This window comes from Somniosus microcephalus, chromosome 13, assembly GCF_052327205.1.
Source record: "Somniosus microcephalus isolate GS21.2 chromosome 13, FLI_Smic_1.0, whole genome shotgun sequence".
Classification (NCBI taxonomy): domain Eukaryota; kingdom Metazoa; phylum Chordata; class Chondrichthyes; order Squaliformes; family Somniosidae; genus Somniosus; species Somniosus microcephalus.
The window spans coordinates 109,532,672-109,556,022 of record NC_140999.1 but is presented as its reverse complement, the minus strand read 5'-3'; the positions used below and the strand labels follow the sequence as shown (position 1 = coordinate 109,556,022).

The following is a 23,351-nucleotide window of genomic DNA, read 5'->3' as shown; positions in this document are numbered from 1 at the left end:
ATTCATTTTTACAGGTAAGTGGTGTTTTAGTGCAATTTAGAATTTCTTTTCCACAGGTTTATTATTTTAAAGAATCTACAATAAGGTAAGTTTAGTTTTAGACCCTTTTTATTAAAAAATTATTTTCTTCAAAAAAAAAAAATTGTTTAAATTTTTAAAAAAAAACTTATTTATACTTAATTTAATGATTGGGATTTTTTTAAAAATTTTATTTAAAGTTTAAGTAGTGTTTTGGGGTGCAGTACTTCTCATGAGTTTGACAGTTCTTACTCAAACTTATGAATGAAGTTTCCCCTCCCCTGATTGGCTGAACAGTGCTCACCTGATCCCAGCCGGCACATCGCACTAACTACGCCGCTGGGTCAGGTTAGCACAGCACGCCGACATCAGAACCTGGCCACTGAAAGGAAATCCACTGCGGGCCAGGTTTCAGATGTCAGTGCGCAGGGTGAGCGCACATCAGGGGCTTGCACGCGCGGCAAGCCCCCGACACCAAGTTCTGGGCCAATAGCAGCTTCAGGAAGCTATTTCTCTCCACATTTGGGTGTTTTTGCTCAGCAATTGATTGTACAGCCTTTTGGAGCATTTAAGTTTTCAATGGTCCTACGACCCATCGCAATTCTGGATGCCAAAGATGATCAGGCTTTTCTGGCATCCAGCACAGCTACAGTGAAAATAATGGGCAATATGCTAGATGATGTAATTCCATCATTTGCATATTATTTCAAATACACACCCATATATGAACATTGGGTGTTCTAGAGATTCCCACTGGAATTGCCTAAAGTGATACGGGTGAGTAGGGAGCCAGTGGATTGGGTATTGTTGCATTTGCTGCCCCAGTTATGCCAGGGACTGGGCATAACTTGAGCACATAATCCTGACCTTGGAGTTTCAGTACTGCCTAGCTGGACCCCACATACCCATGAGACATCCTCAGCAAATCCAAAAATACTCAATAACTGCCATCAAATTCCATCTGCAAACTGTCATGCAAGATAAAATTCACAACCAGCCACATACTTCCTGAACAACGATAAACCAATCACACAATCCACCATTTAATCTCTCAATCAGAAAGAAACCATCAAATCTTAGACACACTATATAGTGACCTTTTATCTCTGGGATCTGGCTTCAAGTTCAGCCCAGACCAACAGGATGAAAGTCTCCTCTGTTGCCGACTCAAGTCAGACATTAAATTGGTTTGGGAAGTCTCAATATTGTTCCAGTTGACCATGGGCCCAGTTCAACCCCGACAGATAGAAACATAGGAAAATAGGTACAGGAGTAGGCCATTTGGCCCTTGGAGCCTGCTCTGCCATTCAATATGATCATGGCTGATCCTCTATCTCAATACCATATTCCTGCTCTCTCCCCATACCCTTTGATGCTTTTTGTGTCTAGAAATCTATATCTCTTCTTAAATATATTCAGTGACTTGGCCTCCACAGCCTTCTGTGGTAGAGAATTCCACAGGTTCACCACCCTCAGTGAAGAAATTTCTCATCAGTCCTAAATGTCCTACCCCGTATCCTGAGACCCCTTGTTCTAGACCCCCCAGCTAGAGGAAACATCCTCCCTGCATCCAGTCTGTCTAGCCGTCAGAATTTTATACATTTCAATCTCATTCTTCTAAACTCTAGTGAATACAGCCCTAGACAACCCAATCTCTTCGCATACGACAGTCCTGCCATCCCAGGAATCAGTCTGGTGAACCTTTGCTGCACTCCCTCTATGGCAAGTATATCCTTTCTTAGGTAAGGAGACCAAAACTGCACACAGTACTCCAGGTGTGGTCTCACCAAGGCCCTGTACAACTGTAAGACATCCTTGCTCCTGTACTCAAATCCTCTAGCAATGAAGGCCAACATACCATTTGCCTTCCTAAATGCTTGCTGCACCTGCATGTTTGCTTTCAGTGTCTGGTGTACAAAAACACCCAAGTCCCTTTGTACATCAGCATTTCCCAATCTATTACCATTTAAATAATACTCTACCTTTCTGTTTTTCCTACCGAAGTGGATAACTTCACATTTATCCACGTTATACTACATCTGCCATGTATTTGCCCACTCACTGAACTTGTCCAAATCGCCTTGAAGCCTCTCTACATCCTCCTTACAACTCATAATCCCACCTAGTTTTGGGTCAGCAAACTTGGAAATATTACATTTGGTTCCCTCATCCAAATCATTGATATATATTGTGAATAGCTGGGGCCCAAACACTGATCCCTGCGGTATCCCACTAGTCACCGCCTGCCACCCCAAAAAAGACCCATTTATTCCTACTCTGTTTCCTGTCTGTTAACTAATTTTCAATCCATGCCCGTATATGACCCCCAATCCCAGTGCTTTAATTTTGCACACTAACCTCTTATGTGGGACTTTATCAAAGGCCTTCTGAAAATCCAAATACACCACATCCACTGGTTCTCCCATATCTATTCTACCAGTTACATCCTCAAAAAAACTCCAGTAGGTTTGTCAAACACAATTTCCCTTTCATAAATCCATGTTGACTTTGTCTAATCCTGTTGATATTTTCTAAGTGTCCTGTTATCACATCCTTTATAATAGACTTTAGCATTTTCCCTACTGCTGATGTTAGGCTAACCAGTCTGTAGTTCCCTGTTTTCTCTCTTCCTCCTTTAAAAAAGTGGGGTTACATTTGCCACCCTCCAATCTGCAGGAACTGTTCCATAATCTATAGAATTTTGGAAGATGACAACCAATGCATCCACTATTTCCATGGCTACCTCTTTTAGTACTCTGGGATGCAGATTATCAGGCCCTGGGGATTTATCCAGCACTATTTTTTTTTAACCAATACTAATTTCCTTGAATTCCTCCTGCTCACTAGACCCTTGGTTCCCTAGCATTTCTGGGAAGTTTTTGAGTCCTCTTCCGTGAAGACAGAATCAAAGTATTTGTTTAATTGCTCTTCCATTTCCTTGTTCCACATTATAAATTCTCCTGTTTCTGACTGTAAGGGACCTACATTTGTCTTCACTAATCTTTTTCTTTTAAAATACTTGTAGAAGCTTTTACCATCCACTTTTATGTTCCTTGCAAGTTTACTCTCAATCTATTTTTCCCTTCTTAATCAATCTCTTGGTCCTTTTTTGCTGAACTCTAAACTGCTCTCAATCCTCAGGCTTGCTACTTTTTCTGGCAACTTTATACAACTCCCCTTTGGATCTAATACTATCCTTAATTTCTTTCATTAACCATGGTTGGGCCGCTTTTCCTTGTGTTTTTGCGCCAGAAAGGAATGTATAACTGTTGCAATTCATGCATTCATTCCTTAAATGTTAGCGATTGCCTATCCACCATCATACCTTTTAATGAAGCTCCCCAATCTATCATAGCCAACTCCCTCCTCATACCTTCAAAGCTTCCTTTGTTTAGATAGTCTCAATTAGACAATGCCACAGGATGGCTGGCATGGGAACTGCAAAAATAGCACACCTGGTGCAGGAGGAGGTTGGGACCTGGACACGCTGTTGGGTAGAGTACAGAGAGCTTCACACTCATTTAAGCACGCCACACCCAATCCAGCTACACACATGCACGCACGCCACACACGCTATATTCACATGCATCAAGACAATTTACTCCAAACTAGCAGGTATTGCTCTTAGGGAACCTGGGACCTGGAGTACAGTTATGGGGCAGATTTTCCACTCGGTTGCGCTGCTTCTTTCGGTGTAACCCGCGCAAAAGATCACAGAATCTTAAACGTATATCGAATTTCCACGATCTTTCGTGCTAGTTTTAAAAACATTGTGCTAGAAGCTGGGCCCACCCACAAAACAGGTCACGCCCACAGGATGAATTAATCACCATTGGGAGTATCCACAAATTGCACTGGTATCCAGGTCGGAGGATGCTCTTAAAATTAAGCCGGCTCTTTTGGGCGCAAGGACACTAATAGGCACATTTTATGAACAATGACAGACAGGTACAGACCCTCTGATCCATCGAGCCTGCCCCACACAATTGCGATACCTTGTGTATCACAATATATACACTCCGCACCCCATCCAAAACCATGTGATCTCCTGGGAGAGATGAAAAAACAGATAAAAACCTGGGCCAATTTGGGGGAAAACACTCTGGGAAATTCCTTTCGAACCCATCTAGGTGATTGGAACTCTGACCCTGAATCCCCTGAAACACCTACCTTCTGCAAGAGGTGATCTCCGCCCCAACCAGAAACAGGTCCAGCTCTCACTTGAAGGAATTCAGTGAAGCAGCATCCACCGCACGAGACAGCAGTTTGTTTCAGAGGTCCACTATTCTCGGAGAAAAGAACCACCTGCTGACATTTAACCTAGATCTGGCCTTACACAACTTTAAAAAAAGTGCCCCCGCTGGTCCTCCCTAACCTATTTAATTGGAACATATTGTCAACTAGAAAACAATCTATTCCCTTCATTATCTTATAAACCGCAATCAGATCATCTCCAAGTCTACGCTTCTCTACACATCTCTACAATCTACCAACACATGAAGATTCACCTGAAGCAGTCGCTCATTGTCTACAGTCCTAACACGTGCAGTAATCTGCAAATTTGCAGATTGTGCCCCCAAGACCTATATTCAGATCATTAATAAAAAGAGTAAAGAGCAACGGTCCCAATATTTCTGCCATAACCAGTGAGTCTTTTGTAACCTGTCCCTGAACATCCTTCAATGGCCCAATACAGTCTTTGACAGTTCGGACTCTTCACATAACTGAAAAAGCTAGTCCCATTACTTTCACAAATGTCTACGATCCTGTTTTCCATCAGTCTTTTAGCTGATCTAATAGCTGCCTTTCGTTTCTTTAACTGTTCCTTGTACTCAGCTCTGTTTAGTTGAGTATTAGATGCATTTAATTTATAGAAATATTTCTGTTTACATCTTATTTGTCTTCGTACATAACCAGTCAGCCACCTTGGCTTTTTCTTACCACACTCCCTTCTTTTGACTTTGGGTACATTTGTTTTCTACATTTTTTTCAAATCTTGTAGAATACAGATGGAAAGTTTTTAAGAACATCGGTCTCATCACCACCCAGTAGGGTTAGCCAATTTACCCATTCCAAATCGTCTGCCATTTTGGTGAAGTTTGCCCTTCTGAAATCTGGTACGAGTTGCAGATTCTCAGTAACCTTTCGTTCTACCTGCCATATAATGGAAAAAACACGCATGCATGGAAATTTGAATGGGCCGCACAGCCCGTTAAAGGGGCCGTGCACCCCCCCCAGAAAATTAGAGGGAACATTGGTCACTGTTGCATAGATGCCTGATACAAGGTCAGACTCCCTACTAAACACTAGATCTAATATATGATTATCCCTAGTTACTTCATTACAGTAACATGTTGAGTCAGAAAACAGTCTTGTATATTTTCAACAAACTTTTCAACTGCACTTCCCACAACAGAGGGTAAACCATCATGCCACTGAATTCCAGGGAAATTAAAATCACCCATCAAACAAAGGTGGTATTTTATATTACAAGAGGTTACGTTTCCATAGTAAAATCTTTTGAATGTAATTTTTTTAAATTTACTAAGAAACTGATTTTTGTACCCCAATATAACTAGCAAATGATTCTGTATATTAAAAAAAAAAGTAAATTTAAGTAATTTAAAAATCAGGTTACTCATAGGTGGTAGATTGGCACGGTGATTAAAATGCTTAATTGTAGTGATAAATCCATTTTTAGCTGTTTTAGTCAAACTGCACCGAGTTACCGCTCGTAAATTTATCAAGGAATACTTTTTAAAGCAATTAAAAAAATAAAAAAAAAATGTTTTAAAACACTGCCTGATTGCGGATTCATGGTAGATTTTGCGTTTGGCGATATGCAAATTAGTTTGAGCAGAAACTCAAGAAAAAAAACTTCTCAAAACTAGCGCAACTTTGGCTGTAAATTGCACCCAGATTGCCGATTGCACCCAAAGCGGAAACTTTACCCCGATCAATGTTTCTGCTAGATTATTTTTTGGGCACGCGGCCCATTCACAGTTTCGTGCAGCTTATGGGGACCGTTGCTCGTGGTGTTTAGCTGTTAATCTAGCCTGTCCCTTTAAAGCCAATGCTCAACTGCTCCCTACGAGATTAATGATAACTGTAGCTGATTACGGCTGAGGTTAACTAGGTCTAGGGTTGCAAAGGGGTGGAAAGTTTCCAGTAAATTTCCGGAAATTTTCCACGGGAAGTTTAACTTGGGAATTGTGCCCAAAAAAGCACATGCTAGCATAATATTGTTTTTTTTGTATTTCTTTCTTTTTTTTCCCCCCCCACAGGTCCTCTCTTAAAATTACTAACAGAGATGGAATCTTAATTATTAAGGAATTTCTTAATCAATATATGTTTATCTTCTTACTTGGCTTGTTTTAATAATTACAAGTTTTGTGTGTGACTGTGAACAAATGTGTCCTGATTGGTTGGATGAGTGGATGAGCGATTAGCTCCCTCTATTTGTAATATTTGCATATCGAATTGTGATTGGCCTGCAGGCATCTGTAAGACTGCTATAGTTTTTTTTTTTTTTTTTTTAAGGTCCAGGTTAGGGGTCCGGAGGGAAGTCATTTTGTTTTCTGCTGATGTTGTGATGATGCAGTAAGTAAATCAGACTTTATACCAAATAAACCAGTTACTTGTTGAACTCTGTTGTCCTTCAATTTAAAATATACAAAATAATACACTATTGGTGATGTAGCGTCGTGTGTGTACAGGTCATGCTTCCATCACATGGAGCATCAGCAAAAATGTACTCACCCTGTTGCAATCGTGCTGATCGACCGCAGTTCGACACAGAGATGAATGCCCTTTATTTCTCTGCATAGAACAATGCCACGTTTACCGTCGGATGTGTGGAAGCATTTTACCCCAGGCATTAAAGATGGAAAGACTGTGTACATGTGCAAACACTGTAGAAAGCCATATGTAAAGAATGCCACAAAGATGCAGCAGCATTTATCCAAATGCAACAACTTCACTCAAAGCTCACAGCAGTCAGCCCAGAGTTCCTCTGCTTCCATTCAAGAAGATGATGGTTCTCATTCAGCATCAGGCTCCTTATCATCAGCAACTCCTGGCCCACTTGGAAGGTTCTTTGATACAATGGATAACCATAGCCAGAAGAATGCAGATGAGTGCCTTGCTCGAGCTGTATATGCAACAGGCTCACCCCTCATGCTCACAGCCAATGTGTACTGGAAGAGATTTTTCAATGTTATTCGCCCTGCATACTGTCCTCCCACCAGACATGCTTTGTCTACTTATTTGCTGGAGGCTGAGTATAACAGAGTCCAAGGAAAGCTCAAAGAAACGATAGCGATGGCACACTGTGTTGCAGTTATCTCAGATGGGTGGTCAAATGTACGAGGGGAGGGCATCATAAACTACATCGTCTCCACTCCTCTCCCAGTGTTCTTCAAGAGCACAGACACAAAGGACAACAGACACACAGGCACATACATTGCTGATGAGCTGAAAGCGGTCATCAACGATCTTGGATCACAAAAGGTCTTTGCAGTAGTTACTGACAATGCTGCGAATATGAAGGCTGCTTGGGCTCAAGTGGAGGAGGCCTACCCTCATATTACGTCTATTGGGTGCGCAGCTCATGGGCTTAACCTGCTCCTCAAGGACATCATGGGTTTGAGAACCATGGAAGCACTGTACAAGAGAGCCAAGCAAGTTGTTAAGTATGTCAGGGGAAAACAGGTAGTTGCAGCAACCTACAACTCCAAGCAAATGACAAAGAACGAGAACACCACACTGAAGCTGCCCAACAACACTAGATGGGGTGGTGTTGTCATAATGTACAACAGCCTTCTGGAGGGTAAGGAGTCGCTGCAAGAAATGGCAATATCCCAGTCTGGGGATATGGAAACCACCATCAAGAAAATACTGCTGGATGATGTGTTTTGGGAGAGAGTGGTTAGCAGCCTTAAACTACCCTCACCAGCAGCATCTGCAATTGCTCAGATTGAAGGAGATGACGCTGTCTTGTCAGATGTTCTCAGGCTTTTTACTGATTTAAAAGAACAAATCAGCATTGTCCTACCCACATCCCTGCTGCTCAAAGCAGAGGAGAAGGCAATTGTTCAATTCATACAGACGCGTCAAGAATTTTGTGTCAAGCCGATTCATGCTGCAGCATACATGCTGGACCCAAAGCATGTTGGGAGACCAATACTTTCTGGAGAACAGATCAACAGCGCTTCCAGTGTGATTTCTACCCTCTCACACCATCTCAATCTGGATGTGGGCAAAGTTCTGGGAAGTCTGGCAAAGTTCTCTACCAAGCAAGGTCTTTGGAATGGGGATGGGATATGGGACTCATGCAAGCATATCAGTGCACATACCTGGTGGAAGGGACTTTGTGCATCTGAGGCCCTGTCACCTATTGCATCGGTGATACTCCAAATCCCACCTTCATCAGCGGCCTCTGAACGAAACTGGTCACTTTTTGGGAATACGCATACAAAGGTGCGCAACAGGCTGACTAACAAGAGAGTGGAGAAACTGGTGGCTATCCGGGCGAACCTACAACTTATTGAGCCAGATACAGAAGTGTCCACCACACAGCTAGACACTGACACAGAGGAGGAAATGGACACGTCAGAGCCAGAGTCAGAGAATCAGGAGGAGCAATGAGGAGTAGAAGACTCAGAAGACTCATGAGTAGTGTAATGATATCAGCAAATAGAGATGGTATTTGCCTGTTCGATTATGATGCCTTAATAGCATGTTTGTATGTATTGATTGCTTGTGCCTGACCAGCAGAGGGCATGTGACCGAGAGAAGCAAGGCAGTTAGTTTAGTTTCAGTTTCGTTCTAGATGCATCACTAGCATAATGGTGTCTCCTGAATGCTGTATAAAGAGTTGAACAGACTTTAGATTAAAACTCATTCTCTTTCATAAATGTCTCGTCATTGAACCCACAAAGAAATCAATACATGGTGTCAGAAGTGGCTGAAAGAGAAAAAATCTGAAGTTAAATCAGCTCTCCACATATTAGCAAGCCAAAAGAGAACATCGTTACTTACCATTAGAGAATAGCTAACAAAGTGAAAAATGGAAGGTTTACTCCCACCGGCGATGCTTCAGATGACAGGTAATGTGGCTGAAAATTGGAGAAGATTCAAACAACGTGTAGGGTTGTTTTTATCAGCAATCGGAGCTGACGATAAAAGTAATAGTCACTGTTTTTACATGTCGTGGGTGATGAAGCGCTGGAGGTGTATAATAACTTCACATTCGCTGCTAATGGAGACAAAATGAAGCTAGATAAAATAATGGAACAGTTTGAGGCCTACTGCATACCTAAACGTAACGTGACGTTTGAGAGGCACAGATTTTTCACATGTGTACAGAAAATGGGTGATACTATTGATCAGTATGTGACTGAACTGAGAAACAGAAGCAAATCGTGTGAATTTGGGGGACTGACAGACTCGCTGATAAAAGACAGACTGGTGTGTGGTATTCCAGATAATGGTCTAAGGGAAAGACTGCTAAGAGAGCAAGATCTAGACCTGGGAAAAGCCATAGCACTGTGTAGGGCTACAGAGACTGTGAAGTTGCAGGCAAAGGAGCTGTTCAGTGACAATAGCTGCAACGTGGATGCAGTGAGAAAGAACGGATACAAACCGTTTAACAAAAAGAGCGCCAGTGAAAAAAGAGGCGTGGCCAGCGAACGAAAATGAAAGGGACAATCGAAAGACATGTAGTCGATGCGGTACACAGCATCCACCAAGAAAGTGTCCAGCATATGGTAAAACATGCAATAGTTGCAAGAACAACCATTATGCCCGTTGCTGTAAGAACCAAATGCAACAAAGCAAGGTCCATGCAGTAGATGAAAGCGACATAGAGGAGTTCTATGTAGATGTTGTGTCTGAAAACAAAAAAGAAGAAAGAGACTGGATGTTGACACAAAGTGAATGACATACACATTCCATTTAAATTGGATACTGGAGCACAAGTTAATGTGATATCAGAGACTGATTTTAAGAAAATTAGACCCAGACCAAAGTTACATGGAATCAAAGTGAAAGTGACAGGATACTCAGGTACTGAAATACCAGTGAAAGGAAGATGCATTGTCAAAGTAACACAAAAGGACAGAGAGCACACGCTAGCATTAATCGTGGTGCCAAAGGATGTGCAAGCCATACTAGGTTTAAAAGCCTGTGAGAGACTGAACCCGGTAAAGAGAGTCCTCGTTGTGGAAAGCGAAGGAGAGACAGTCTATGATGAACTGAATGTTGCGTACACACCGGGTAAGCTGATGTATACAGCAGACACGTTGTCCAGAGCTGTTGACCCAGGAGAGCCCGCAAACACAGTGAAAAGACTGATGTACAAGGCAAAAGACAGTGGAACTGACTTCTACCAGAGCATGCTTGTATACCGCACAACGCCGCTCGAGTGTGGTATGTCACCAGCCCAACTCCTTATGGGACGTATGCTAAGGTCAAACCTACCCATCCCGGAGAACCTCCTGAAAACAAAAGAGGGGGAGAAAGTGAGGAAGTTCAAAGAACAACAGAAAGAAAAGCAAAAGTACTACTATGACAGAGGAACACAAAACCTACTTGAACTCCACACTGGTGACCAAGTAAGGTTCAAAGACAAAACAAACACATGGACTCAGAAGGGAACTGTCCTGAGTGAAGTTCAACCAAGATCATACACCATTCAGACAGATGAGGGTGCTGTTCTGAGAAGAAATCGTCGAGATCTTCTCATGGGACCAGCCACAGCAGGTCAAGAGACTGATACTGTTGAACAACCTGATCACACAGCTGAGAACACATCATCTGAGGCAACAACTCAGATTCAAGGACAATCAATCAGAAAATCCTCAAGACACGTGAAGCCTCCTGAGAGACTCATTGAGCAAATTTAAGGACTATTGTTATAGAAGGAAGTAATGTTATCTTATTCTTTCTTCAAGTTCTAGTGTATTGACATATTTCATGTGAACACACAAAGCAAGGTTAAAAAACCTTGATCATGATAATGATAATGTAAGTTCATTAAGTGTTACAGTTAAAATGCAGATTAATACAAAGAAAACATGTTGTTAGTTAAAAGTAAAATACTTTTGTTTTAAGGAAAGGAGATGTAATGATATCAGCAAATAGAGATGGTATTTGCCTGTTCGATTATGATGCCTTAATAGCATGTTTGTATGTATTGATTGCTTGTGCCTGACCAGCAGAGGGCATGTGACCGAGAGAAGCAAGGCAGTTAGTTTAGTTTCAGTTTCGTTCTAGATGCATCACTAGCATAATGGTGTCTCCTGAATGCTGTATAAAAAGAGTTGAACAGACTTTAGATTAAAACTCATTCTCTTTCATAAATGTCTTGTCATTGAACCCACAAAGAAATCAATACAAGTAGAAGACTCAAAGGGACAAAAGAAGGACAAATTACAGGCTAAATAAGCTGACGCTCTTTTTATTTTATTTTAGATGGGTCTTTTTTGTGGGGGTTCAATAAAGTTCAAAATTATAACCTAAATAAAGTTTTGAAAGCCTGTTTTTATTTGTATGGAACAGTATGTCTATTTTGACGACAAAGATAATAAGGGTCAGAGACAAAAACCATTAGTGCGCAAAAAAACTCAAAATTCCCATGAATTCCCAAAATTCCCAATAATTCCCAAGGAAAGTTTCCTCTTTTAAAAATTCCCAGAATTTTGCAACCTAACTAGGTCATTGAGTCTATCGCACAGAAACAGGCCATTTCACAGAATCACAGAAACCCCACAGTGCAGATAGAGGCCATTTCGGCCCATCGAGCCTGCACCGACACATATCCCACCCGATCCCCATAACCCCTGCACCAACACATATCCCACCCTATCCCCACGTATTTAATCCCCCTAACACTAAGGATCAATTTATCATAGCCAATCATCCTAACCCGCACATCTTTGGACTGTGGGAGGAAACCGGAGCACCCGGAGGAAACCCACACAAACACGGGGAGAATGTGCAAACTCCACACAGTCACCCGAGGCCGGATTCGAACCCGGGTCTCTGGCGCTGTGAGGCAACAGTGCTAACCACTGTGCCACCGTGGTTCAACCGGTCCAGGCCTGTGTTTATGCTCCACATGAGCCTCCTCCCTCCTTCATCTAACCCTAGCAGCATATCCTTCTATTCCCGTTCCCTCAAGTGCTTATCTAGCTTCTCCTTAAATGCATCTATACTATTCGCCTCAACTACACCTGTGGTAGCAAGTTCCACATTCTCACCACTCTTTGCGTAAAGAAGTTTCTCCTGAATTCCCCATTAGTGACTATCTTACATTTATGGTCCCTAGTTTTGGACTCCTCCACAAGTGGAAACATCTTCTCTAAGTCAACCCTATAAAACCCTTTCAAAATTTTAAAGACCTCTATTAGGTCATCCCTCAGCCTTCTCTTTTCAAGAGAAAAGAGCCCCAGCCGGTTCAGTCTTTCCAGATATGTATATCCTCTCAGTTCTGGTATCAACCTTGTGAATCTTTTTTGCACCTTCTCCAATGCTTCTGTATCCTTTTTATAATATGGAGACCAGAACTGTGCACAGAGCTCCAAGTGTGGTCTAACCAAGGTTCAATACAAGTTTAACAGAACTTCTCTGCTTTTCAATTCAATCCTTCTAGAAATGAACCCCAATGCTTTGTTTGCTTTTTTATGGCCTTATTAAGCAGAGTTAGCATTTTCCTATGCCCCTCCCTTTCCCCGGTTAGCTTTGTAAAGATTTTGCTTCCAGATCTCCATTTGAATTTCTGTGCTTATCCACCTGGGCACGGCTGGTTTAGATTATTTGTCGTTGACCTTTACTTGACTTGCATATTTAATATACTTTAACATTTTCCACATCAAGTCATCTCAGCAATATATTTCACTTAATTTCTTCAGTTTATTCTCATTCAATTATAGTTTTTGTTTTTTGAAGTCACATATTTCCGCTCTGCTTCTTGCTGGCTCAGATCTCAAAGGTGACCACATTATAATCGCTTGTTTCAAGAAGTTCCTTTACTTCTAAATTGAGAATACCATGGTTACCTGAACCAAGTCTAGATGGGAGTTCCTCCTAGTGGAGTTCATGATGCATTGCATCTAGAAGCAGTCTTGTACCAACAATTTACATTTACCACATCTAATTCAGTTACCACACTTCCATTAGGACAGACTTGGGTTATATTGGGCTTCTTGAATGGCATTAATTGTACAAACCCTTCTAATGTCATAAAATGCTGCATGATAGAATCAGAGGGAAGATGAGGGTTTTTTTTGGCAGAAAGTTATGATCTGGAATGCACTGCCTGAAAGGGCGGTGAAACCAGCTCCAGTAGCGATTTTCAAAAGGGAATTGTATATTGAAAAGGAAATATTTGCAGGGCTATGGGGAAAGAGCAGGGGACTAATTGGATAGATCTTTTAATGAGCTGGCACAGGTACGATGGGTCAAATGGCCTCCCGTGCTGGAAGATTCAATGATTCCTTCACCTGGCAGATCCCAATTTTCTTTTATATAAAAAGCTAGGTTTAATTTTTTCACCCCCTACCGAGATATCATTTTGACTTCTAGATTACCCTGTTCATACACTGCTTTCTCTCCTACAGCTTTTCTTGAACTACCTATATCTCTGCGTACTGAATTCTTTGTGGTTCTACCTGCTAAATATGTGGGAGATTTTAATTTTCTCACAGACTGGGAGAAGAGCAGCTCAAGTAGTAAAGGCAATGGCCCAGATATTCCGATCCCTACGGGTGTGTATGCGCGCTGTGTACCCACCCATAGGGACATCGGAAGTGCTGGTTTCAGGCATGCACTGAAAACCGGCATTTCCGATCTGTCAAGAATGGTCTTCACAAATCCTCCGCCTGCCCTGGAGCAGGGCCTCTGCGGGCGGATGGTTCCGCTTTTTGGAGACCCTCCGCCCGCAGAAAACCCTTACAATTCTTACGCCTGGTAAAAGCAGGTGTAAGGCTTGCCTTTACCAGGATAAGAGTTCAAAAAAGTTTTTTTTTAAATTTCCACTGATTTATCATTTAATAATACTTTTAAAAAGGCAAGTTTATTTTTAGCCCCGTAAAAAACTTTAATTATTTTTTTCAAAAAATTATTTTAAAAAAAAAACTTAATTTATTGTAATTTCAAGTCATTTTAAAAATGTGATTTAAATAAAGTTTTACTATGTTTTTGGGGTGATCTCCATTCATATGTGACAGATTTTCCTGTCAAGTGTATGAAGGGAGATTCCCTTCTTTGATTGGCTCCCCATGGCCCACGTGATCCTAGGGACACTGCGAACTGCCTGCGCCTCTGGGATATGTGGGCCCTGCGCACTTGGAGTTTGGAGAGGCCCAGGAGTGGAAGCGTGTGCGTCCCGGCCCTCAGGTAAGGGTGTAGATTTTTCCAGATCGCAGGCCTCTGAAAATACGGGCCAATGAGTTTCTAGAATGCATTCCAGACAGTTCGAGAACAATGTGTTTTAGAACCAACAAGGGAACAGGCCATACTGGGTTTAGCGTCAGGTCACCAACCAGAATTAGTTAATCTGACAGTAAGGGAGCATCTTGCAACTGGTTGAATATGACTGAATTTGATTAGGGTTGCGAGGGAGAAGATTCACAAACCAAGGTTTAAATTTAAGAAAGATAACTTTCAAAGGGATGAGAAATAAGCTGTTAATGGGTAAAGCTACAAACAGTGAGAAGTATTGAAAGAGGTATTTAGTACAATACCAAACCAGTACTTACTCCCAAGAGCCAAAGGATCCATGGTGTAGTTAAACAATCATTGTCAACAAATGAGGTAAGAGACAGTATCAAGCTAAAAGAAAAGGCTTATACAACTGCAAGGAAAAGTGGAAATTCAGCAGACTGGGAGAGCTATAGAAAGCAAGGGATAGAAATAAATGAGGAGCTAAAAAGGAATATGAAAAAAAACTTGAAAGGGCTATCCAAGCTAACAACAAAAGTTTTTTTATAAATGTATTGAAAAAAGAGAGTGATAATGTGGGCTTATCAAAGATGGATTCAGGCGAGACTATAATGAACATTAAGGAAAATGCGATCTTGTTAAGTTAATACTTCACATCCGTTTTCACAGTGGAGAAAGACGACAAAGTACCAGTGGCACAAGGGAACCTAAAGATAAGTCAATGGGAGCAATTTAGTAGATTTAATACAAGTAAAAAAAGGTAATTGAGAAGATAATGGAACTTTGACAAAGTATTAAAAGAAATAGGTGAGGAAATTACAGATGCATTCATCATAATTTTCCAAAGCTCTCTAGATTCAGAACTGTGCCGTTGGATTGGAAAATTGCAAATGCCACTCCATTATTTAAGGGAGGGAGGGAGAAACTAGTACAGACCTGTCAGCTTAACATCAATTATTGGGGAAGTTACTGGAATCTCAGGAGACAGCCTTAAGCTGCATCGCTACTTTTAGTGATTTGTACCTATAGATCCCTTTCCTCATCTACCACATTTCGACTCTTATTATCAAAGCAGTATATGGCCTCTTTATTCTTCCTACTAAAATGCACTACGGTTCTTGTAACCATAGAATTTTTTTTTTTTTTTTTATATAAAGTAAAACCCGTCATTGACAGAGTCTGAAATTTACAAGCAATTAACTGGTTCACAATTAACATTAACTTCACAATTTACAATACCTGTTCACAATTTGCATTAACTATTTGGACTCAGGAATCCGAAGTACAATTTCAAAATTTGCAGACAACACCAAATTGGGGTGTAGTTAACAGAAAGGAAGAATGCGACAAAATAGACATTAATAAACGTGCAGATTGGGTGTATAATTGGCAAATGAATTTCAATATAGATATGAGTATTTGGTCTCAGTCTCCCTGCTGTGTCAGTCTGGTAGCACACTCGCTTCTGGGTGAAAAAGTGGTGGATTGGATTCTCACTCCAAGACTTGAGCTCATCATCTAGGTTCCAGTGCAGTACTGAGGGAGCATTATATTGTTGGATAACACGTTAAACCAAGGGCCCATCTGCTTGTTTCAGTGGACATTAAATTGCAAGCCCTCAAGAACTCAGTAACTTTCATCCAACAGTGCTAATGGATTAAGGATGAAATGTAACTTGTCGATGTATTTAGACGGTCTCACTGAAGCTGTATCTGTGCCAGTCAGTAATCTGCTATTTTGGTGTGCCTGTTTGGATCTGCTGTCATCTTTATCCACTATCTTTTAAATGTGACTTGATTTTTTACAAAGCACTGCTTTGACCGCCTTGGTTTTCCATTTGAATTGGCAGATTGGCTGTCGCCTCAAATGCTGTTGGCCATGTTGCACCCTTGGCCTCATAATGAAACTGTCATTCTTTAGGCCAGATTTCAATGCTATTTAATAGCCTACTTGAAGATTTCCCCCCCTTCTTTTAACAATAGGGATTTTGTTGACTTCTCAATAACTTGAAACGGAGATGGGCATTTTTTCTAAATAATGAGTCTGATGTCATCTTGGTAACATTAATAATAGAAAATATCTTTGGGTTTGTGGGGGTGCCACTTTACAAATGATCTACAGCTTCGTTTACAGGTGACACAACCTTGAATGTTCCCACTGAAACCAGTGGAGCAAATAGTTTGCAATGTCATGTTATTGCCTATGATAACCAAGCATCATTCTGTCCTGCAGACCAGTTTGATCATTAACATTTTATGTTACATAGGATATACAGCGCAGAAGCAAGCCACTCGGCCCAACCAGTCCATGCCGCCGTTTATGTTGCACTCGAGCCTATAATGCCTATTCAAGGTTCCGAGTCCGCGAGGGGGGGAGGGGGGGGAGAGGGGGAGGGGGGAGGGGAAAGGGGGGGGGGAGAGAGACAGAGGACAACAATGGGGGGGGGGGGAAGAGACAGGACAACAATGGGGGGGGGGGGGAGAGGACAACAATGGGGGGGGAGGAGACAGAGGACAACAATGGGGGGGGAGGAGACAGAGGACAACAATGGGGGGGAGGAGACAGAGGACAACAATGGGGGGGAGGAGACAGAGGACAACAATGGGGGGGAGGAGACAGAGGACAACAATGGGGGGGAGGAGACAGAGGACAACAATGGGGGGGAGGAGACAGAGGACAACAATGGGGGGGAGGAGACAGAGGACAACAATGGGGGGGAGGAGACAGAGGACAACAATGGGGGGGAGGAGACAGAGGACAACAATGGGGGGGAGGAGACAGAGGACAACAATGGGGGGGAGGAGACAGAGGACAACAATGGGGGGAGGAGACAGAGGACAACAATGGGGGGGAGGAGACAGAGGACAACAATGGGGGGGAGGAGACAGAGGACAACAATGGGGGGGAGGAGACAGAGGACAACAATGGGGGGGAGGAGACAGAGGACAACAATGGGGGGGAGGAGACAGAGGACAACAATGGGGGGGAGGAGACAGAGGACAACAATGGGGGGAGGAGACAGGACAACAATGGGGGGAGGAGACAGAGGACAACAATGGGGGGAGGAGACAGAGGACAACAATGGGGGGAGGAGACAGAGGACAACAATGGGGGGAGGAGACAGAGGACAGCAATGGGGGGAGGAGACAGAGGACAACAATGGGGGGGGGAGACAGAGGACAACAATGGGGGGGGGAGGAGACAGAGGACAACAATGGGGGGGGGAGGAGACAGAGGACAACAATGGGGGGGGGAGGAGACAGAGGACAACAATGGGGGGGGAGGAGACAGAGGACAACAATGGGGGGGGAGGAGACAGGACAACAATGGGGGGGGGAGGACAACAATGGGGGAGACAGAGGACAACAATGGGGGGGAGACAGAGGACAACAATGGGGGGGAGACAGAGGACAACAATGGGGGGGAGACAGAGGACAACAATGGGGGGGGAGGAGACAGAGGACAACAATGGGGGGGAGGAGACAGAGGACAACAATGGGGGGAGGAGACAGAGGACAACAATGGGGGGAGGAGACAGAGGACAACAATGGGGGGAGGAGACAGAGGACAACAATGGGGGGAGGAGACAGAGGACAACAATGGGGGGAGGAGACAGAGGACAACAATGGGGGGAGGAGACAGAGGACAACAATGGGGGGAGGAGACAGAGGACAACAATGGGGGGAGGAGAGAGGATAACAATGGGGGGAGGAGACAGGACAACAATTGGGGGGAGGAGAGGAGACAGAGGACAACAATGGGGGGAGGAGACAGAGGACAACAATGGGGGGAGGAGACAGAGGACAACAATGGGGGGAGGAGACAGAGGACAATGGGGGGGGGAGGAAACAGATGACAACAATGGGGGGGAGGAGACAGAGGACAACAATGGGGGGGGGAGGAGACAGAGGACAACAATGGGGGGGGAGGAGACAGAGGACAACAATGGGGGGAGGAGACAGAGGACAACAATGGGGGGAGGAGACAGAGGACAACAATGGGGGGGAGGAGACAGAGGACAACAATGGGGGGGAGGAGAGAGGATAACAATGGGGGGAGGAGACAGGACAACAATTGGGGGGAGGAGAGGAGACAGAGGACAACAATGGGGGGAGGAGACAGAGGACAACAATGGGGGAGGAGACAGAGGACAACAATGGGGGGGGAGGAAACAGAGGACAACAATGGGGGGGGGAGGAGACAGAGGACAACAATGGGGGGGGGGAAGGAGACAGAGGACAACAATGGGGGGAGGAGACAGAGGACAACAATGGGGGGGGAGGAGACAGAGGACAACAATGGGGGGGGGAGGAGACAGAGGACAACAATGGGGGGGGGGGAGGAGACAGAGGACAACAATGGGGGGGGGGAGGAGACAGAGGACAACAATGGGGGGGGGGGAGGAGACAGAGGACAACAATGGGGTATGCGGGCTGCCGGCTCCAGTATTTCCCATTCCGCACTCTTGTCACTTTAACGGTCAAGGCGCCCGCAGCACCGCGACACCCGCGTGAAAAAGCACCAACCTTGGTGCTGCCCCGCCGGGCCAGCGGCGCTGGTTATGACAGGCGCGGGCTCTAACAGGAAGATAGGCCACAGCTGCCGGCACCCGCGACAGGACCTTTCAAAACAAACAGCGACGCGGCGCCATCCGGGCCTTCGGAGCCAGGCCACCGTCAGGGCAACGCCAACCGGAACCGCCGCGCGTCACATCCGGCGTGTCGCCGCCCGCCTCCAAACACGTCACAGACGACGGCCTCTCACTGCATCTTCCGGTCTCGGGCAATGGAAGGGAAGTATTCACCGGCGGCATGTATAGGGAGCGCTGCCTTCCCCTTCCTCCGTATTAACAGTGTAACAGACCGACTCTTAATACAATGGCGACCTGAAACATGATGTCCCGCCTCCCGCACCGTATAATTCAAAATGGCAGCCATCAGTTACCATGGTAACCGATTTAAAGGGACAGTATGCTGGCCCCACAGTCCTAAATGTTATAGAAGAGGGAAATAACCGTCTATTTATTTACTGGCCTCTTGCAGCCAGCATCCTGTTGCCCCGTTTTATGCTTTAGAATGACTAGGGGCAGCCTGAAAGCAGACAGTTATGTTCCTTTCCCTGTGACATTTTGCATAGGGCCAGTGGATTGGGTGTTGCCCTCCTATTGGCACGATATTACCGAGGGAAGAGAGAGTTTAAGATGTGCAGTGACGTTTGCCTCAAACCAGCAGTTCTAATGTATAATGCAGAGCAAGACGAATTGACTGAGACACACCAATATGTGTTCAGATAACAACAATTTGTATTTATATAGCACCTTTAACGACTTCTGATCCTCGGTGGTTTTAACCTCCATCTCAACTCATCTTGCTTCCTTTCCTCCGAGTTCACTGCCCTCCATTCCTACCTTAATCTCTCTCTTCATGTCAACTCCCCCACCCATATACACGGTTCCCCCCCCGCCCGAGACTATGTCATCTCACGTGACCTTGCTATCCTCTCCGTAACCATCACTGATAAGGCAATCGCCAACCATTGCATTATATCACTCTCTACCCATATTCCCCTCCCCCCCCCCCCCCCCTCCTAAACCCACTTTTTGTATATGGCCCTGGAAAAAACTCTCAAGTCCCTTACCACTGCACTTTCTAATTCCCAACTACCTAGCCTTTGGCCTACTATTCTGCATGAGATCTCTGTAGCTACTGACTTACTAAATCACACCCTCTCCACCACCTTTGATGCCCTTGTCCCCACTAAAATATTATTACATTCTCTCACTCTAGTTATTCCCCTGGTATACCCTTCATCCCCACTCCCTTAAGTCCAAGGGGCACAATCTTGAACATCTTTGGCGGACAACTGGTCTTACCATCCATCACCAGATTTGGCTCGATCATATAAAGCACCATCGGGTCCTGCCCACTATTCTAAGAACATCCAGGATAGCAAAAATAACACCAGGCTTCTCTTCACCACTAATCGTCTTCTCAAACCACCCTCCCCTGCCTCCTCCTCCCTCACCTCCGACAATAAATGCGAGGAGCTCATGGACTTCTTTGTTAAAAAGATCTACAACATCCGTTCAACTTCTTCTGCTTTCAATTCCCTCCCTTCCCCTAGCCCACCAGATCTTACTTCCTCTCCGTTTTCCCCCTGCCCGAACCCTAATTTTGAATATTTCTCTCCTATCTTCCCCCCCCTTGCCCTTTCAAAGCTCAACTTGTCGATGAGACTGACCTCCTGCTCTTTCGACCCTATTCCTACCAAATTGCTGACAACCTAACTTTCCTTTCTGGCTCCCATACATGTGAGTTTTCACATGTACGCTGATGATACCCAGCTCTACCTTTCCTCAACCTCTCTCAAACCCTCCACCATCTCTATACTATCAGACTGCTTGTCCGACATCCAGCAGTGGATGAGTAGAAATTTCCTCCAATTAAATATCGGGAAGATTGAAGCCATTGTCGTATGTTCACGCCATAAACTCCATTCCCTTTCCGCTGATTCGATCTCTCTCCCTGGCATGTTTCTAAGGCTGACCAAGTCTGTTTGCAACCTTGGTGTCATATTTGATCACGAATTGAGCTTCCTACCTCATATCCATCTATCACTAAGACTTCCCATTTCCACCTTCATAATATCGCCTGACTCCGCCTTACCTCAAATTTTCTGCTGCTGGAACCCACATCCATGCCTTTATCACCTCCAGACTTGACTATTCCAATGCACTTCTGGCCGGCTTCCCTAGTTCTACCCTCCATAAACTTGAGGTCATCCAAAACTCTGCCACCGTGTGCTAACTCGCACCAAGTCCCGCTCACCCATCACCCCTGTGCTCGCTGACCTACATTGGCTCCCAGTTACGCAGCACCTCGATTTTAAAATTCTCATCCTCGTTTTCAAATCCCTCCAAGGCCTCACCCCACCCCCCACCCCCTTATCTCTATAACCACTACCAGACCTCTATGCGCCACCTATTCTGGCCTTTTGAACATCCCTGATTTTAAATGCTCCACCATTGGCAGTCGCGCCTTCAGCTGCCTCGGTCCTAAGCTCTGAAATTCCCTCCCTAAATCTCTCCGCCTCTCCACTTCTCTTTCCTCCTTTAAGACGCTCCTTAAAACCTATCTCTTCAACCAAAGTTTTGGTCATCTGCCCTAACATCTCCTTATATGGCTTGGTGTCAATTTTTTTTTAATGTAACACTCCAGTGAAGCGCCTTGGGATGACCTCGGGATGTTCCAAAGCACTTTACAGCCAACAAAGCACTTTTGACGTGTAGTCACTGTTGTAAAGTAGGGAAACCCTTTGCCAAATCAAAAAGGTGAGAAGAGGAACCATTGATAGAGATGATTTGCCTATGATCAGATAGGTAAGAGTCAAAATAAAAACAGAAAATGCTGGAAATACTCAGCAGGTCAGGCAGCATCTGTGGAGAGAGAAACAGTGTTAACATTTCAGGTCGCTGACCCTTTGTCAGAACTGTTAAAAGCTGGAGATCGAACAGGTTTTTAAGCAAGTGTAGGGGCAGGGAAAGGGGGGAGGGGAGGAAAGAACAAAAGGGAAGGTCTGTAATAGGATGGAAGGCAGGAGAGATTAGGAGACAAAAGGGATGATGGTGCAAGGCAAAAGGAGATGGTAATGGGACAAGGTAAGAAACAGAAGATGACTCTAGATGAAGTGTAAATGGCAATGGCAGAATGATCGACAGCTGACATGTTAGAGAGAGAGAAAAAAAAATCGGAAAAAAAGATAGGGGCAGAGGTTCTGGTCTAAATTGTTAAACTCGATGTTGAGTCCAGAAGGCTGTAAAGTGCCTAATCGAAAGATGAGGTGCTGTTCCTCGAGCCAAATTTGAGGCCATCAATATAAGATAGTCACCAAGAAATCAAATAGGTAATTCAGAAGAGTGGTGAGAATGTGGAACTCGCTACCACAGGGAGTGGTTGAAGCGAATAGTATAGATGAATTTAAGGGTGGTGAGATAAGCATATGAGGGAGAAGGGAATCGAGGGTTATGCTGATAGAGTTAGATGAGGAAAGACGGGAGGAGGCTCGAGTGGAGCATAACTACCGGCATGGACTGCTTGGGCCGAAGGCGTGTTTCTGTGCTGTTTAATCCTATGTAAAGCTTGAAATAAGACGTAGCCAGCTAGCCGAAGAAAAGTGAGCCCAACGGAAATTAAGGAACGATCAGCCCTTGGGTCAATCTGACAGCTGATATCCTTTATGTGGGAAAACATGAAGATCAGATTTTACAGTTATACGTAAATCCACAACCTGTATTAAATTGGAGATGAATCATCAACAATAATGGACTAACCATCATCGATGCTGTGGGAGGGGCAAAACATGGATTCAGATAGGAAGTTGCGGGAGAGAGGTCTGAGAGGCAGCAACACATTCAAGGACTTGAAAGGAGGTTGGAGACTGGGCATTAGTTTGTGAGGACAGAGGGATTGAAGGAGAGTTTTTGAGGAAGAGGGTGGTGACAGTGAAAGGAAAGGGGTACAGTACCTTGGGAGAGGGAACCAATTACAATGTCAGCTTGCATTGGAGCCAGAAAGGGAAGTTGGGTGGTCATCAGTTTAATGGGAATGGGGCCAGGAGAGTAGGAGGTGGATCTCGTGGACAAGGAAGGATGAGCTCCGAGAGAGCATGAGGGAAAAGGGGAGAAAAACTAAAGAGAGATGGGGGTTCTGGGCTGGGTTAGGGGTGTGCTTGGGAGGACGTTTGGTTTGGTGGGCAAGGGGAAGGTGTAGGAGGCAGCAGAGTCAGCTGAATGGATGGGCTCTATCTTGGGGGCGAAGAAGACCATAAGTTTCTCGCACTTGTTAGACGTGAGGTTGGAGGAAGAAGGGGAAAGAGATTTAAGGAGGCGGTTG

The 23,351-nt window shown here is 44.2% G+C and overlaps 1 protein-coding gene across 1 annotated transcript in view; it reads right to left on the bottom strand.

The window, feature by feature from the left end:
- Positions 1 to 19,369, bottom strand: part of sys1 (SYS1 golgi trafficking protein) — a 35,583-nt gene extending 16,214 nt beyond the window's left edge. Inside the window, exon 1 of the mRNA XM_086005193.1 lies at positions 18,987 to 19,369. The gene's annotated coding sequence lies outside the window, so the exon portion shown is untranslated. The remainder of the gene's footprint in view (positions 1 to 18,986) is intronic.
- Positions 19,370 to 23,351: the final 3,982 nt, after the last annotated feature.